The sequence below is a fragment of the Schistocerca serialis genome, chromosome 11, assembly GCF_023864345.2.
Source record: "Schistocerca serialis cubense isolate TAMUIC-IGC-003099 chromosome 11, iqSchSeri2.2, whole genome shotgun sequence".
NCBI classification, from domain to species: domain Eukaryota; kingdom Metazoa; phylum Arthropoda; class Insecta; order Orthoptera; family Acrididae; genus Schistocerca; species Schistocerca serialis.
The window spans coordinates 132494568-132512571 of record NC_064648.1 but is presented as its reverse complement, the minus strand read 5'-3'; the positions used below and the strand labels follow the sequence as shown (position 1 = coordinate 132512571).

General features: G+C 42.6%; 1 protein-coding gene across 1 annotated transcript in view; it reads right to left on the bottom strand.

Annotated features, from left to right (window-relative positions):
* The window catches only part of LOC126426530 (serine hydroxymethyltransferase, mitochondrial-like), a 260581-nt gene that overhangs the window by 73652 nt on the left and 168925 nt on the right, over positions 1–18004 (bottom strand). The window lies entirely within an intron of this gene.

The window sequence follows — 18004 nt, the reverse complement described above, 5'->3', positions numbered from 1 at the left end:
GGCGGTAGCAGTCAGCGCGGCCAAGGGCGATGCAGTCACTGCTGGAGTGTCAGTTATTCTTCTTGTTTTATTTTCACGTTATTACATATCGATACAACAAATATTGCACAGACTAACCTCTCTTTTGGATTGTCATGTAAAATTCAGTTTTAAAAATAATTTTGTTTGTAACGGGACACAAAGTGACAGTTTCGATTGGTACTCATTATCATGTGAAAGAGGTGTTGAACAGCATTTTTTTGAGTTACTCCATCTACACAATCTAAAAACTAAATTGCAAATATCTGCCAAGACACCAGAGAAAATACACCTGACAATGCTTTGGAGTCACGCCTGTGTACTGGACACCAATGGCACTGACATATAAAACAATTTCTATTGTTCAATAATTAAAGAAGAATAGAAATTGTGCTGTCTCTAATGACTTCGTTGTCAGCAGGATGTTAAACAGCAGTCTCCTCCTACTTCTACATTTACATCTACATTTATACTCCACAAGCCACCCAATGGTGTGTGACGGAGGGCACTTTACGTGCCACTGTCATTACCTCCCTTTCCTGGTCCAGTCGCGTATGGTTCGCGGGAAGAACGACTGCTGCAAAGCCTCCGTACGCGCTCGAATCTCTCTAATTTTACATTCGTGATCTCCTCGGGAGGTATAAGTAGGTGGAAGCAATATATTCGACACCTCATCCAGGAACGCACCCTCTCGAAACCTGGACAGCGAGCTACACCGCGATGCAGAGCGCCTCTCTTGCAGAGTCTGCCACTTGAATTTGCTAAACATCTCCGTAACGCTATCACGCTTACCAGACAACCCTGTGACGAAACGCGCAGCTCTTCTTTGGATCTTCTCTACGTCCTCTGTCAACCCGACCTGATACGGATCCCACACCAATGAGCAATACTCAAGTATAGGTGGAACGAGTGTTTTGTTGATGGACTATATTTTCTAAGGACTCTCCCAATGAATCTCAACCTGGCACCTGCCTTACCAACAATTAATTTTATATGATCATTCCACTTCAAATCGTTCCGTACATATACTCCCAGATATTTTACAGAAGTAACTGCTACCAGTGTTTGTTCCGCTATCATATAATCATACAATAAAGGATCCTTCTTTCTATGTATTCGCAATACATTACATTTGTCTATGTTACAGGTCAGTTGCCACTCCCTGCACCAAGTGCCTATCCGCTGCAGATCTTCCTGCATTTCGCTGCGATTTTCTAATGCTGCAACTTCTCTGTATACTACAACATCATCCACAAAAAGCCGCAAGGACCTTCCGACACTATCTACTAGGTCATTTATATATATTGTGAAAAGCAATGGTCCCATAACACTCCCCTGTGGCACGCAAGAGGTTACTTTAACGTCTGTAGACGTCTCTCCACTGAGAATGACGCGCTGTGTTCTGTTTGCTAAAAACTCTTCAATGCAGCCACACAGCTGGTCTGATATTAGTAGGCTCTTACTTTGTTTATCAGGTAACAGTGCGGAACTGTATCGAACGCCTTCCGGAGGTCAAGGAAAATGGCATCTACCTGGGAGCCTGTATCTAATATTTTCTGGGTCTCATGAACAAATAAAGCGAGTTGGGTCTCACACGATTGCTGTTTCCGGAGTCCGTGTTGATTCCTACAGAGTAGATTCTGAGTTTCCAGAAATGACATGATACGTGAGCAAAAAACATGTTCTAAAATTCTACAATTCTCCTCCTGATTCTCGGTATGAATATAAACAATAAATCTGCACAGTAGTTATGCTCTTCTAGATAATACTTCGTCTCATCTTTTTTGTTTTTTTCTGTTTGTGAGTGTCATTTGTAAGACACACAGAGGGATACACAGCACTCTTTAGGAGTGAAATATAACACACTGACAGGCTTATATGCCTGTCTGTGTACTACCGTATGCCTGAAACCTCGTTCTGATATCTTGTAGGCTTAATGAAATAAAAAGAGTGCACATTTTGACTTCCAGCAGATTCTGCATCATTATGTGAAGGAGTCTGAGAGTGCTGTGTCCACAGACATCTAAGAAACTGCAGATCAACAGAACAATATTTAGTACTGAAGTAAATCTACACTTTGGAACACAACAGGAACACTACATTCAGTGTTACATTCTCTCATTTTTCATACCAACCGAGGTAATGAAGCATATATTGTACACTCCTGGAAATGGAAAAAAGAACACATTGACACCGGTGTGTCAGACCCACCATACTTGCTCCGGACACAGCGAGAGGGTTGTACAAGCAATGATCACATGCACGGCACAGCGGACACACCAGGAACTGCGGTGTTGGCCGTCGAATGGCGCTAGCTGCGCAGCATTTGTGCACCGCCGCCGTCAGTGTCAGCCAGTTTGCCGTGGCATACGGAGTCCCATCGCAGTCTTTAACACTGGTAGCATGCCGTGACAGCATGGACGTGAACCGTATGTGCAGTTGACGGACTTTGAGCGAGGGCGTATAGTGGGCATGCGGGAGGCCGGGTGGACGTACCGCCGAATTGCTCAACACGTGGGGCGTGAGGTCTCCACAGTACATTGATGTTGTCGCCAGTGGTCGGCGGAAGGTGCACGTGCCCGTCGACCTGGGACCGGACCGCAGCGACGCACAGATGCACGCCAAGACCGTAGGATCCTACGCAGTGCCGTAGGGGACCGCACCGCCACTTCCCAGCAAATTAGGGACACTGTTGCTCCTGGGGTATCGGCGAGGACCATTCGCAACCGTCTCCATGAAGCTGGGCTACGGTCCCGCACACCGTTAGGCCGTCTTCCGCTCACGCCCCAACATCGTGCAGCCCGCCTCCAGTGGTGTCGCGACAGGCGTGAATGGAGGGACGAATGGAGACGTGTCGTCTTCAGCGATGAGAGTCGCTTCTGTCTTGGTGCCAATGATGGTCGTATGCGTGTTTGGCGCCGTGCAGGTGAGCGCCACAATCAGGACTGCATACGACCGAGGCACACAGGGCCAACACCCGGTATCATGGTGTGGGGAGCGATCTCCTACACTGGCCGTACAGCACTGGTGATCGTCGAGGGGACACTGAATAGTGCACGGTACATCCAAACCGTCCTCGAACCCATCGTTCTACCATTCCTAGACCGGCAAGGGAACTTGCTGTTCCAACAGGACAATGCACGTCCGCATGTATCCCGTGCCACCCAACGTGCTCTAGAAGGTGTAAGTCAACTACCCTGGCCAGCAAGATCTCCGGATCTGTCCCCCATTGAGCATGTTTGGGACTGGATGAAGCGTCGTCTCACGCGGTCTGCACGTCCAGCACGAACGCTGGTCCAACTGAGGCGCCAGGTGGAAATGGCATGGCAAGCCGTTCCACAGGACTACATCCAGCATCTCTACTATCGTCTCCATGGGAGAATAGCAGCCTGCATTGCTGCGAAAGGTGGATATACACTGTACTAGTGCCGAAATGTGCATGCTCTGTTGCCTGTGTCTATGTGCCTGTGGTTCTGTCAGTGTGATCATGTGATGTATCTGACCTCAGGAATGTGTCAATAAAGTTTCCCCTTCCTGGGACAATTTATTCACGGTGTTCTTATTTCAATTTCCAGGAGTGTATTTATTAATTGTTTTCTTTTTATTACAATGATATATTCTTTTCATCAGATTGTTGTTGTTGCTGCTGAATCTGGAGGGCGCTCTACATCATGCTCATCAGCACCTGTGTGCTGACTTTGTGAGGTAAATGGGACTATAGTATACAAAATGAGGACAGATCAAAATACAACATAATACCACGTATGCTCCCTTGAACTATGTGTTACATGAACACACACGACTACTCTGAATTGTACAATGGAGCAAGTGAGTCAGGGCAGATCATTTCAAACAATTATATCTGATCTGGACAGCCATTAAGAGACAAGCCCAGAAAAGAAGATTGGCAGATCGTAAACATAATAACTGGGTGAGCCAGTTGTTCTCTAACATTCTAAAAGCTTCAACCTAAGAGCTTAGGTAGAAGGGAAGACAAAACACAAAATCGTAAAACATGTGACACATTCAGCTCATTATCACCTAAAATTGAGGGCAGGTCTTTCGGTAAACCAGCTCGAACCCTGTCACCATTGTCTAAAATACAGTCAGTTAAAATGTGATGAACCTTAATCAGTACAGCACATGCATCACAAACAGTTCATTCTTCATGCAGGAGAAAGAAGCCATGGGCAGAGGGCTGTGTCCTATTCAAAGTTGCGTTAAACAGACTTCGTCAATTCTAACTGGCCAGACGGAGGTGTGCCACGGGCTCACAGTCTCTTCTATATCCTTTATTTCAGGAGTTCTAGTTCTGCAAGGTTCGCAGAAGAGCTTCTGTAAAGTTTGGAAGGTAGGAGACGAGGTACTGGCAGAAGTAAAGCTGTGAGGATGGGGCGTGAGTTGTGCTTGGGTATTTCATTGGTAGAGCACTTGCTCACGAAAGGCAAAGGTCCCGAGTTCGAGTCTCGGTCCGGCACACAGTTTTAATCTCCCAGGAAGTTTCAGTCTCTTCTATTGATCACAACTTATTATCTGTGATGCCCATACACTCTTCCTCCCAGAGCCATGTGACAGACCTTTGCAGCAATGACAGTGCAGCATGCAGAAGGATAGGGCAGTCAGTTACATTGGGAAGGGTATATGCCTCTTCGGTCGAGGTATAGGCCAACTCATTTCCACGGATACCCATGTGTCCTGGTACCCAGCAGAATGGAGTCTCCTTTCCTTGTTGTTGCACATGCAGGATGGCACTGTGGATGTTCTGGACAGATCCATCTGCTGGGTACATAGATTAGATTGACTGCAGCGCACTAAGCGAGTCAGAGCATATGAGGAATTTGGATCCACGTTCATGTTTCATCTGTTCGCGTCTTCAAAAACTGCACAGAGTTCGGTGTCACAGATAGTAAATGCACTAGGCAGACAACGTGAAGACAGAGGCAGGAAAAATGACAGAACAGCCAACAGCATCCCCCACTTTGGACCCATCTGTGTATACCATGTTAGAGTCCTGGTACTCAATCAAAATGATAATAAATTTACGTAGTCTGGAGTGAACAATTTGTTGCGCTCTGTCAAATATAAAATTATTCCAGGCTTCAACAACAATCAGGGTGGAGCTTTGCACCAACCCTCCCTCTTATCTTCGTACATCCATAGTTGAAACGGAGGACAGTGGGATGTCAGCTGGTATAAATTTATATTAAAAATGAAGAAATTCCTCCAGCTGTATTTAAGGTGTTGATTTTATTTTGGCAACTAGTTTCAGCGTTGTAACAACGTCATCTTCGAGCCCTATAAAATATACCATACATACAACAACCAATATCATATCAGTAATCTATGAGTTATTATGTAAATATATTATAACCATATTACATAATGGACGAATTCAATAAAATTAATTACATTTTGTCTGTTTTCATTAAATGCAATCATTCTGGAAATTAACAATTTATGCGGTACCAATAAGCAAAATGAAATTATATATACATGATCATTTTTATATCACATCAATGTCAAGCATTAAATGAAATGGTAGTACATATAAAATAAAAACTTAAGTGACAAGCTGTTACGCTTATGGATGATAAACAGTGCTAAAGAGAATATGCATTGCTAATTGGACAAATGTAGGATAAGATCCATTATTAAAGAATTGTAAAGGGAGGGAAAGGTAGAAATAGTGTTATGTTTGCATAACACTGCATTGTCATCTTACTAAAGTGACAGTGAAACAAGTTACTTAAATAACATCAATCATAATGTCACAAAACAAATAAAAACCTACTGATTCGAATAAAAATGTAAGTTAATATGCTGCTGAAAACCCTATTTCAACGTCTTTGTCTCATCAGTGGCAGTAACCTTGGTCACGAGTAGTGTAATTCTAGTATGCTCCCTAAGTATGTTTGGTGGATACACTTCCAGCTATAATAAAAGCTGCTTTGCCCACGTACTCAACAGTTTTGTCCTTCGTGGATGAGTGTGGTAGAGTGATACTAAGGATTCGCAAATATTAATAGTTGCAGGGAAAGCCAGAGAAGTCAGGAACAACCAGAGCTCGAATGCCAGTTTAGCCACAAGAAACTGCTCCTGAGCAGTTGACGGTGGCTCCCTTGCCTGTGGACACAAGCTCAGTATAGGGCTCGTCCTATAGGCTGCTGTGGCCAGTCTGATGCCCTTGTGGTGCAAACAGTCCACCGTCTTTAAATGTGTTGGTTGTTACGAACCACAGACCATACAACCACAATCGAGACACGGTCGCACGAAACTCTTACAGAACTGCAACAGGCAGGATCTATCTGCATTCCAGTTCTTCCCGTTCAAGTGCTTCGTGATATCCAGTGCTTTAAGGGCTCTTGTTTTGAGCTGTAGCAGCCAAGAAAGTTTCCTATGAAATAAGAGGCCTAAAAACTACACTGTCTCCTTAAAATGTAAAACAGTATCCAAAAAGCATGAATTTCAAAAATATCAACCATGTGAAAACCATCTCACATGACATACTGAAAGCTTTGGGTCAAGGCAAGCAGGTAGATGCTGTGTTTCTTGATTTCCTGAAAGCATTTGACTCAGTACCGCACCTACACTTATTGTCAAAAGTACAGTTATATGGGGTGTATCAAGTGATTTTTGTGACTGGGTTGAGGACTCTTCAGTAGGGATGACACAGCATGTTATCTTGGATGGAGAGTCATTGTCAGATGTACACTCATGCATGTAAATTAAGGATAATTGCAGAATGAGGTGCCACACAACATGGCACTACACGAAACTGGTGCTAATAGCTTAGGCACATAGGGAACACACACACCACAGATCTGTAAGTCCACGTTATTGGTGATAAGTTGAGAAAACCGTCCCGAAACAATGATCACCATGCACACGTACACAGGCTGCACAATGGGTTGGCATACTCTGGATCAGGTGGTCAAGCAGCTGTTGGGGTATAACCTCCCATTCTAGAACCAGTGCCTGTCGGAGCTCCTGAAGTATCGTAGGGGTTTGAAGACGTGCAGCGATACGTCGACCGAGAGCATCCCAGACGTGCTCGATGGGGCTTAGATCTGGAGAACAGGCAGGCCACTCCATTCGCCTGATATCTTCTGTTTCAAGGTACTCCTCCACGATGGCAGCTCGGTGGGACCGTGCATTACCATCCGTCAGGAGGAAGGTGGGACCCACTGCACCCCTGAAAAGGTGGACGTACTGGTGCAAAATGATGCCCCAATACACCTCACCTGTTACAGTTCCTCTGTCAAAGACATGAAGGGGTGTACGTGCACCAATCATAATCCCACCCCACAACATCAAACCACGGCCACCATACAGTTCCTTTTCAATGACATTAAGGTGTAGGTATATGGTTCCTGGTTCACGCCAGATGAAAACCTGGTGAGAATCACTGTTCAGAATATGCCTGGAATCGTCCGTGAACATAACCTGGAACCACTGTTCCGATGACCATGTACCAGATGAAACCTGGTGAGAATCACTGTTCAGACTACACCTGGACTCGTCCGTGAACATAACCTGGGACCACTGTTCCAGTGACCATGTACTGTGTTCTTGACACCAGGCTTTATGGGCTCTCCTATGACCAGGAGTCAGTGGAATGCATCTTGCAGGTCTGCGGGCGAATAAACCATGTCTGTTCAGTCGTCTGTAGACTGTGTGTCTGGAGACAACTGTTCCAGTGGCTGCGGTAAGGTCCCAAGCAAGGCTACCTGCAGTACTCTGTGGCCGTCTGCGGGCACTGATGGTGAGATATCGGTCTTCTTATGGTGTTGTACACTGTGGACGTCCCGTACTGTAGCGCCTGGACACGTTTCCTGTCTGCTGGAATCGTTGCCACAATCTTGAGATCACACTTTGTGGCACACGGAGGACCCGTGCTACGACCTGCTGTGTTTGACCAGCCTCCAGTCGCCCCAGTATTCTACCCTTCATAACGTCATCAATATGTATTCTTTGAGCCATTTTCTACAAACAGTCACCATTAGCACATGTGAAAATGTCTGCACACTTACTCGCTGCACCATACTCTGACATGCTCCAACACTCCTCTGCATATGTGGACTGCTGCCAGCACCACCGTGCGTCTGCATGGTCATATCCCGAGGTGATTTAAAGCTGCAAACCGCCTACCAGAGCGTTGTTTCATCATGTATCAGCATTATCCTTAATTTATGAGAATGAGTGTAGAAGTAACTTAAGGTGTGCCTCAGTTAAGTGTGTTGGGACCCTTGCTGTTCATATTGTATGTTAACGACCTTTCAGACAATATTGATACAATCTATAATGAAGTACTGTCCGAAAGAATTTGCATAAATTTTCAGTCAGATCTTGATAAGATTTAAAAGTGCCATGCACTTCGAAAAATGAAAAAAACGTATTATTCTAAGATAATAATATCAATTAGTCACCGCCAGATTCAGCCAGCTCATACAAATATCTGTGTGGGGACATGAAATGGAGCAATCACATAGGCCCAGTTGTAGATAAGGCAGGTAGTAGACTTCAGTTTATTGGTAGAATACTGGGAAAGAGTGGTCATTCTACAAACAAGATTGCTTACAAATCACTTTATGACTCATTCTAGAATACTGCTCGAATCTGTGAGAAAAGAGCACCAAACAGGACTGACAGGGAATACTGAACATGTGCAGAGAACAGCAGCACAAATGGTCACAAGTTTGTTTGATCCATGGGAGAGTTTCACAGAGATGCTGAAGAAACTGAACTGGCACACACTTGAAGATAGACGTAAACTATCCTGAAGAAATGAACCGTAGAATGGGGCAACACCGATATAGCAGCCCAATTGCGATTATTTGGCCTGTAGTTTTAAAGTTGAGCTCCCCCACAAAACTGTGACAATAATGGAACCGGTATGCACTGTATTAACAAAAGTAACATTATTTTTTACTTGGCTCAGGGCCAAGAATTCACCCAATTGTCACCTACAATTGTCCAGTAAATGTTGTGAGAAATAGTCTATTGCATGTAAAAAAATAAATAAATAAATAAATAAAAAATATTAATTAACAATGAAAAATTCAGCTGAAGAGCTTCACAGGCTGTACAGATAGAGTAAGTTAATATTGCTAACTATTCCTCAGTTAGTTGAGTATCATATGAACTTTCGCATAAATTTCTAAGTGATACTATTGTGAAGTTGTATGGCTTTACATGGAAAGTTGTCTTGTTATAGGGTAATAGTGATTACAGTGAGAACATATGACAGGAATATTGGCAGAAGATGCAAACACATCTCAATTTATCCAGAAAATGGGGTAGAGGCCATGTGTTGGGAAACTGAGCATCAGGAGAGTATCAGAAGAATTTGCTGTACCATACACAGCCCTTAATGATAAATTACAGAATAAGTATAAACACAAGGTGGGGGCACTAACAGCTTTAAACAGGGAAGAAGAGAAAACACTTGTTGATATGAGCAAAGTGGGGTTTTCCACTGAGAAACAAGGATGTACGTAACATTGCACAGGATTACCTCAACCACGCAGAGAAAATGGAAAAGAGATTCAAAGACAATTGGCCAGGATTAGAATGGGCTCATGCATTTCTGAGAAGACATTCCAGACACAGTGACAAATAGAGAGAACAAAAAAGAAATAGAGTAGCACCTTCAAGGGAGATCGTAATGGAATATTATGCTAAGCTTAGGGAAACGTTGGATGGAGTTAGTGACTAACATAATTAACTACAGTGAAACAAAGTTTTCTGACGAACCAAGACAGGTGAAGATGCTTGTCAAAAGAGGTGTCAAGCATCCCGAGAGAATTTTAGGCACATCTAGAACTAGTATCAGTGTTATGATGGTGGCAGCTGCAGATGGAACATTGTTACCCCCTTACTGTTTATAATAGTAAGCACCTGTATGATACCTGGGCTGAGAGAGATGACGAGGGTGTTGGTTATTACAGGAATACGAGTGGATGGTCTGATCTTAACATGTTTGAAACATGGTTCACAAAAATTTTGTTGTTCTATGCCAAGAAAATGCAAGGATCAAAGGTAATGATAGCGGATAAGTCATCCAGTTAGCTCTCAATAGGTGTCCTCGAGCTTTGGGAGGAATTTGACATTAGATTTGTCCTCCTGCCTCCAAATGTGACCCACCTTTGCCAGCCTCTTGACGTGGCATTCCTATGTTCCTATGTTCCTTGGCGGTGCACGTTAGAAGACTGGAAGAAATCTAACAGAGGAGTGATACAGTAGTCAGTATTACCTAAACTATTGAAAGAAACTGTGATGAGAAGAGGTATGAATTCTGTGACCAACATAACATCAAGGCGTAAAAAATCTGGTATTATGCCTTTCTGTCTTGAAGAAGTGTTGTGTCAGATTCCAAACAACAAGAGTGACGTTGTTGTTGTTATGGTCTTCAGCCCTGAGACTGGTTTGATGCAGCTCTCCATGCTACTCTATCCTGTGCAAGCTTCTTCATCTCCCAGTACCTACTGCAACCTACATCCTTCCGAATCTGCTTAGTGTATTCATCTCTTGGTCTCCCTCTATGATTTTTACCCTCCACACTGCCCTCCAATGCTAAATTTGTGATCCCTTGATGCCTCAAAACATGTCCTACCAACTGATCCCTTCTTCTAGTCAAGTTGTGCCACAAACTTCTCTTCTCCCCAATCCTATTCAATACTTCCTCATTAGTTATGTGATCTACCCATCTAATCTTCAGCGTTCTTCTGTAGCACCACATTTCGAAAGCTTCTATTCTCTTCTTGTCCAAACTATTTATCATCCATGTTTCACTTCCATACATGGCTACACTCCATACAAATACTTTCAGAAATGACTTCCTGACACTTAAATCTATACTCGATGTTAACAAATTTCTCTTCTTCAGAAACGCTTTCCTTGCCATTGCCAGTCTACATTTTATATCCTCTCTACTTCGACCATCATCAGTTATTTTACTCCCTAAATAGCAAAACTCCTTTGCTACTTTAAGTGTCTCATTTCCTAATCTAATTCCCTCAGCATCACCCGACTTAATTTGACTACATTCCATTATCCTCGTTTTGCTTTTGTTGATGTTCATCTTATATCCTCCTTTCAAGACACTGTCCATTCCATTCAACTGCTCTTCCAAGTCCTTTGCTGTCTCTGACAGAATTACAATGTCATCGGCGAACCTCAAAGTTTTTACTTTTTCTCCATGAATTTTAATACCTACTCCGAATTTTTCTTTTGTTTCCTTTACTGCTTGCTCAATATACAGATTGAATAACATCGGGGGAGAGGCTACAACCCTGTCTCACTCCTTTCCCAACCACTGCTTCCCTTTCATGCCCCTCGACTCTTATAACTGCCATCTGGTTTCTGTACAAATTGTAAATAGCCTTTCGCTACCTGTATTGTACCCCTGCCACCTTCAGAATTTGAAAGAGAGTATTCCAGTTAACCTTGTCAAAAGCTTTCTCTAAGTCTGAGAGTGATATTAGCAGTGATAAAACCTCTTGTACTACATCCTTTGAAGAACATCTACAGCAAGCTTGAGTTGGTGACCCAAATAAACCCGTCCATTGTGCAAAGCGATGACTGTACCTCCTGGGAAAGGCTTTGTGTTAAGGATTTGGTTATTTATGATACAAAGGATAGTGAGGAAAAATTGCTAGAATCATATCACTTCTCCCTCAAAGCTACCACTTCGACTTCAGTCAAATCAGCAAAGGAACAGCAGCTATTGAGTGGTGCTACTGTTCCCGTCACATTACCAGGAAAGAAAAAAATATGACATTTCATTGGCAAGGTAATAAGAAAGACAAGTTCAGGACTCTATAAAGTTAAGTTCATGCACAAAAGAAACACTGGAGCCACATTCCCAAATGTTGCAGATACAACGGGCACAGGAACTGAATAAATTGACACAGAGATGTAGCCGATATCTTGCAAACGAGGGAGGTTTATTTTCTCCACCGATGATGTTAGTGCTGTGGAGAAGGAGTGATTATAATGAAATAAGTGTTTAAGTCTGAGTCGAGTTCTGTGTTGAAATTTTTGATTTTTCTTGTTCATATATTCAAATGTGTAGGCCTATTTTTCGATTTTGTAACAACAGTAGTTTTTGTACTTTTTTAAGAATGTAAAATTTTGATCATTGTGACCTATGGAAAAGTGTAACAGTGATAACCAAGCAAAATAAATCCCTGATCGGATTACCCTGGAGAATGGTGTATTGTATCACAGCCGTCTACAATACAAGCATGAAGAGTCTCTACATTTGGTACCGGGGTTGCGTAGACAAGAGCTTTCAAATGCCCCCATAAATGAAAGTCGAGAGGGTTGAGGTTAGGAGAGCGTGGAGGCCACGGAATTGGTCCGCCTCTACCAATCCATCGGTCACCGAATCTGTTGTTGAGAAGTGTACGAACACTTCGACTGAAATGTGCAGGAGCTCCATCGAGCATGAACCACATGTTGTGTTGTACTTGTAAAGGCACATGTTCTAGCGGCACAGGTAGAGTATCCCGTATGAAATCATAATGTGCTCCATTGAACGTAGGTGGAAGAACATAGGGCCCAATCAAGACATCGCCAACAATGCCTGCCCAAACGTTCAGAGAAAATCTGTGTTGCCGACGTGATTGCACAATTGTGTGTGGATTCCCGTCAGCCCACACATGTTGATTGTGAATCGAGGAAGTACAGTACATGCTGACAAAACTAAAATGAGGTCTAACATGGAAATTAAGCATTTCCGGACACATATCCACATAACATCTTTTCTTTATTTGTGTGTGAGGAATGTTTCCCGAAAGTTTGGCCATACCTTTTTGTAACGCCCTGTATATAATTATATAAATAATGTTTTAATGGAATGGGAAATATCACTAAAAAACAACCAAAAATGATCAGTATTAACCCATTTTACTGTACTTACAAAATTTCAAGAATGAGATTTAAATGATGATTTTAGGAATATACTACAACCCCCTACTTATCGCTAACGTAGGGATTGTGAGAATAAGATTAGAATAATTACTGCACACACAGAGGCATTTAGACAATCAGTCTTCCTGCACTCAATATGTGAATATAATGGGAAGAACCCCCCCCATGAACCATGGACCTTGCCGTTGGTGGGGAGGCTTGCGTGCCTCAGCGATACAGATAGCCGTACCGCAGGTGCAACCACAACGGAGGGGTATCTGTTGAGAGGCCAGACAAACGTGTGGTTCCTGAAGAGGGGCAGCAGCCGTTTCAGTAGTTGCAAGGGCGAAAGTCTGGATGATTGACTGATCTGGCCTTGTAACAATAACCAAAACGGCCTTGCTGTGCTGGTACTGCGAACGGCTGAAAGCAAAGGGAAACTACAGCCGTAATTTTTCCCGAGGGCATGCAGCTTTACTGTATGATTACATGATGATGGCGTCCTCTTGGGTAAAATATTCCGGAGGTAAAATAGTCCCCCATTCGGATCTCCGGGCGGGGACTACTCAAGAGGATGTCGTTATCAGGAGAAAGAAAACTGGCGTCCTACGGATCGGAGCGTGGAATGTCAGATCCCTTAATCGGGCAGGTAGGTTAGAAAATTTAAAAAGGGAAATGGATAGGTTGAAGTTAGATATAGTGGGAATTAGTGAAGTTCGGTGGCAGGAGGAACAAGACTTCCGGTCAGGTGACTACAGGGTTATAAACACAAAATCAAATAGGGGTAATGCAGGAGTAGGTTTAATAATGAATAGGAAAATAGGAATGCGGGTAAGCTACTACAATCAGCATAGTGAACGCATTATTGTAGCCAAGATAGACACGAAGCCCACACCTACTACAGTAGTACAAGTTTATATGCCAACTAGCTCTGCAGATGACGAAGAAATTGAAGAAATGTATGATAAAATAAAAGAAATTATTCAGATTGTGAAGGGAGACGAAAATTTAATAGTCATGGGTGACTGGAATTCGAGTGTAGGAAAAGGGAGAGAAGGAAACATAGTAGGTGAATATGGATTGGGGGACAGAAATGAAAGAGGAAGCCGCCTGGTAGAATTTTGCACAGAGCACAACATAATCATAACTAACACTTGGTTTAGGAATCATGAAAGAAGGTTGTATACATGGAAGAACCATGGAGATACTAAATGGTATCAGATAGATTATATAATGGTAAGACAGAGATTTAGGAACCAGGTTTTAAATTGTAAGACATTTCCAGGGGCAGATGTGGACTCTGACCACAATCTATTGGTTATGACCTGTAGATTAAAACTGAAGAAACTGCAAAAAGGTGGGAATTTAAGGAGATGGGACCTGGATAAACTAAAAGAACCAGAGGTTGTACAGAGATTCAGGGAGAGCATAAGGGAGCAATTGACAGGAATGGGGGAAATAAATACAGTAGAAGAAGAATGGGTAGCTCTGAGGGACGAAGTAGTGAAGGCAGCAGAGGATCAAGTAGGTAAAAAGACGAGGGCTAGTAGAAATCCTTGGGTAACAGAAGAAATATATAATTTAATTGATGAAAGGAGAAAATATAAAAATGCAGTAAGTGAAACAGGCAAAAAGGAATACAAACGTCTCAAAAATGAGATCGACAGGATGTGCAAAATGGCTAAGCAGGGATGGCTAGAGGACAAATGTAAGGATGTAGAGGCCTATCTCACTAGGGGTAAGATAGATACCGCCTACAGGAAAATTAAAGAGACCTTTGGAGATAAGAGAACGACTTGTATGAATATCAAGAGCTCAGATGGAAACCCAGTTCTAAGCAAAGAAGGGAAAGCAGAAAGGTGGAAGGAGTATATAGAGGGTCTATACAAGGGCGATGTACTTGAGGACAATATTATGGAAATGGAAGAGGATGTAGATGAAGATGAAATGGGAGATACGATACTGCGTGAAGAGTTTGACAGAGCACTGAAAGACCTGAGTCGAAACAAGGCCCCCGGAGTAGACAATATTCCATTGGAACTACTGACGGCCGTGGGAGAGCCAGTCATGACAAAACTCTACCATCTGGTGAGCAAGATGTATGAAACAGGCGAAATACCCTCAGACTTCAAGAAGAATATAATAATTCCAATCCCAAAGAAAGCAGGCGTTGACAGATGTGAAAATTACCGAACTATCAGCTTAATAAGTCACAGCTGCAAAATACTAACACGAATTCTTTACAGACGAGTGGAAAAACTAGTAGAAGCCAACCTCGGGGAAGATCAGTTTGGATTCCGTAGAAACACTGGAACACGTGAGGCGATACTGACCTTACGACTTATCTTAGAAGAAAGATTAAGGAAAGGCAAACCTACGTTTCTAGCATTTGTAGACTTAGAGAAAGCTTTTAACAATGTTGACTGGAATACTCTCTTTCAAATTCTAAAGGTGGCAGGGGTAAAATACAGGGAGCGAAAGGCTATCTACAATTTGTACAGAAACCAGATGGCAGTTATAAGAGTTGAGGGACATGAAAGGGAAGCAGTGGTTGGGAAGGGAGTAAGACACGGTTGTAGCCTTTCCCCGATGTTATTCAATCTGTATATTGAGCAAGCAGTAAAGGAAACAAAAGAAAAGTTCGTAGTAGGTATTAAAATCCATGGAGAAGAAAGAAAAACTTTGAGGTTCGCCGATGACATTGTAATTCTGTCAGAGACAGCAAAGGACTTGGAAGAGCAGTTGAATGGAATGGACAGTGTCTTGAAAGGAGGATATAAGATGAACATCAACAAAAGCAAAACAAGGATAATGGAATGTAGTCTAATTAAGTCGGGTGATGCTGAGGGAATTAGATTAGGAAATGAGGCACTTAAAGTAGTAAAGGAGTTTTGCTATTTGGGGAGCAAAATAACTGATGATGGTCGAAGTAGAGAGGATATAAAATGTAGGCTGGCAATGGCAAGGAAAGCGTTTCTGAAGAAGAGAAATTTGTTAACATCGAGTATAGATTTAAGTGTCAGGAAGTCATTTCTGAAAGTATTTGTATGGAGTGTAGCCATGTATGGAAGTGAAACATGGACGATAAATAGTTTGGACAAGAAGAGAATAGAAGCTTTCAAAATGTGGTGCTACAGAAGAATGCTGAAGATTAGATGGGTAGATCACATAACTAATGAGGAGGTATTGAATAGGATTGGGGAGAAGAGAAGTTTGTGGCACAACTTGACCAGAAGAAGGGATCTGTTGGTAGGACATGTTCTGAGGCATCAAGGATCACCAATTTAGTATTGGAGGGCAGCGTGGAGGGTAAAAATCGTAGAGGGAGACCAAGAGATGAATACACTAAGCAGATTCAGAAGGATGTAGGTTGCAGTAGGTACTGGGAGATGAAAAAGCTTGCACAGGATAGAGTAGCATGGAGAGCTGCATCAAACCAGTCTCAGGACTGAAGACCACAACAACAACAAGAATGGGAAGAAACCCTAATAGCTATTACAATGGGACATAACCTCCACCAAGTGCTTCATCGAGTATGCAGAGTACAGATGCAGATGTAAGATGTAAACCCATTTCACATCCTTGTAGGCTCTCGTTCATTATGGTATTGACCAAGTTTATTGTGTAAATGAAAGAATTCATTACTTAATGATCATTATGTTAACATAATACATAAAGCAACAAAAGTATGGGATAGTGACATGCACACACATAAATGGAGATGGTGTTGCATACACAAGCTATTAGAGACAAAAGTCATAGGATAGTGACATGCACACACAGAAATGGAGATGATATTGCATACACAAGCTATTAGAGACAAAAGTCATAGGATAGTGACATGCACACACAGATATGGACATGGTACTGCATACACAAGCTATCAGTGACAAAAGCAATAGGATAGTGATATGCACACACATAAATGGAGATGGTATTGCATAAACAAGCTATCAGTGACAAAAGTCATAGGTTAGTGATATGCACACAGAGATATGGAGATGGTATTGCATACACAAGCTATCAGTGACAAAAGTCATAGGATAGTGATATGCACACACATAGATGGAGATGGTATTGCATACACAAGCTGTCAGTGACAAAAGTCATAGGATAGTGATATGCACACACGTAAATGGAGATGGAGATGGTATTGCATACACAAGCCATCAGTGACAATAGTCATAGGACAGTGATATGCACACACATAAATGGAGATGGTATTGCATACACAAGCTATCAGTGACAAAAGTCATAGGATAGTGATATGCACATACATAAATGGAGATGGTATTGCATACACAATCTATCAGTGACAAAAGTCATAGTATAGTGATACTGACACACAGATATGGAGATGGTATAGCATACAGAAGCTATCAAAAGGCAGTGCACTGGGGGAGCTGCCATTTGTACTCAGACGGTTCACATGAAAAGATTTCTGGCGTGACTTTGGCCATACGACAGGAATTAATCGCTTTGAACACAGAATGGAAGTTGCAGCTAGATGCATGGGACATTCCATTCTGGAAATCATTTGTGAATCCAATATTTTGAGATTCACAGGGTCAAGAGTGATCTGAGAACACAAAATTTCAGGTGTTACCTCTTACCACCGACAATGCAGTTCCAATGGCCTTCACTTAATGACAGAGCAGCAGCTTGTCTGTTGAGCTGTCAGAGCTAACATTCAAGCAACACTGTGTGAAATATCTGCAGAAATGTGAGACACACAAAAAATGTGCAGCAAAATTTGGCATTAATGGGCTATGGCAGCAGACAACTGACACAAGTGGTTTTGCTAACAGCACGACATTGGCATATCAGTTGGACCCTAGATGAATGGAAAACTATTGCCTGGCCAGATGAGTCTCAGTTTCAGTTGGTAAGAGCTGATGGTAGGGTTCAAGTGGGCAGACCCCACAGTGTTGGCTCCATTAATGTGTGGGCTGTGTGTACATAGAATGCAATGTGTCCTCCTCTAGTCTAACTGAACCAATCACTGACTGGAAGTGGTTATGTTCAGCTACTTGGAGACCATTTGCAGCCATTCATGGACTTCATGTTCCCAAAC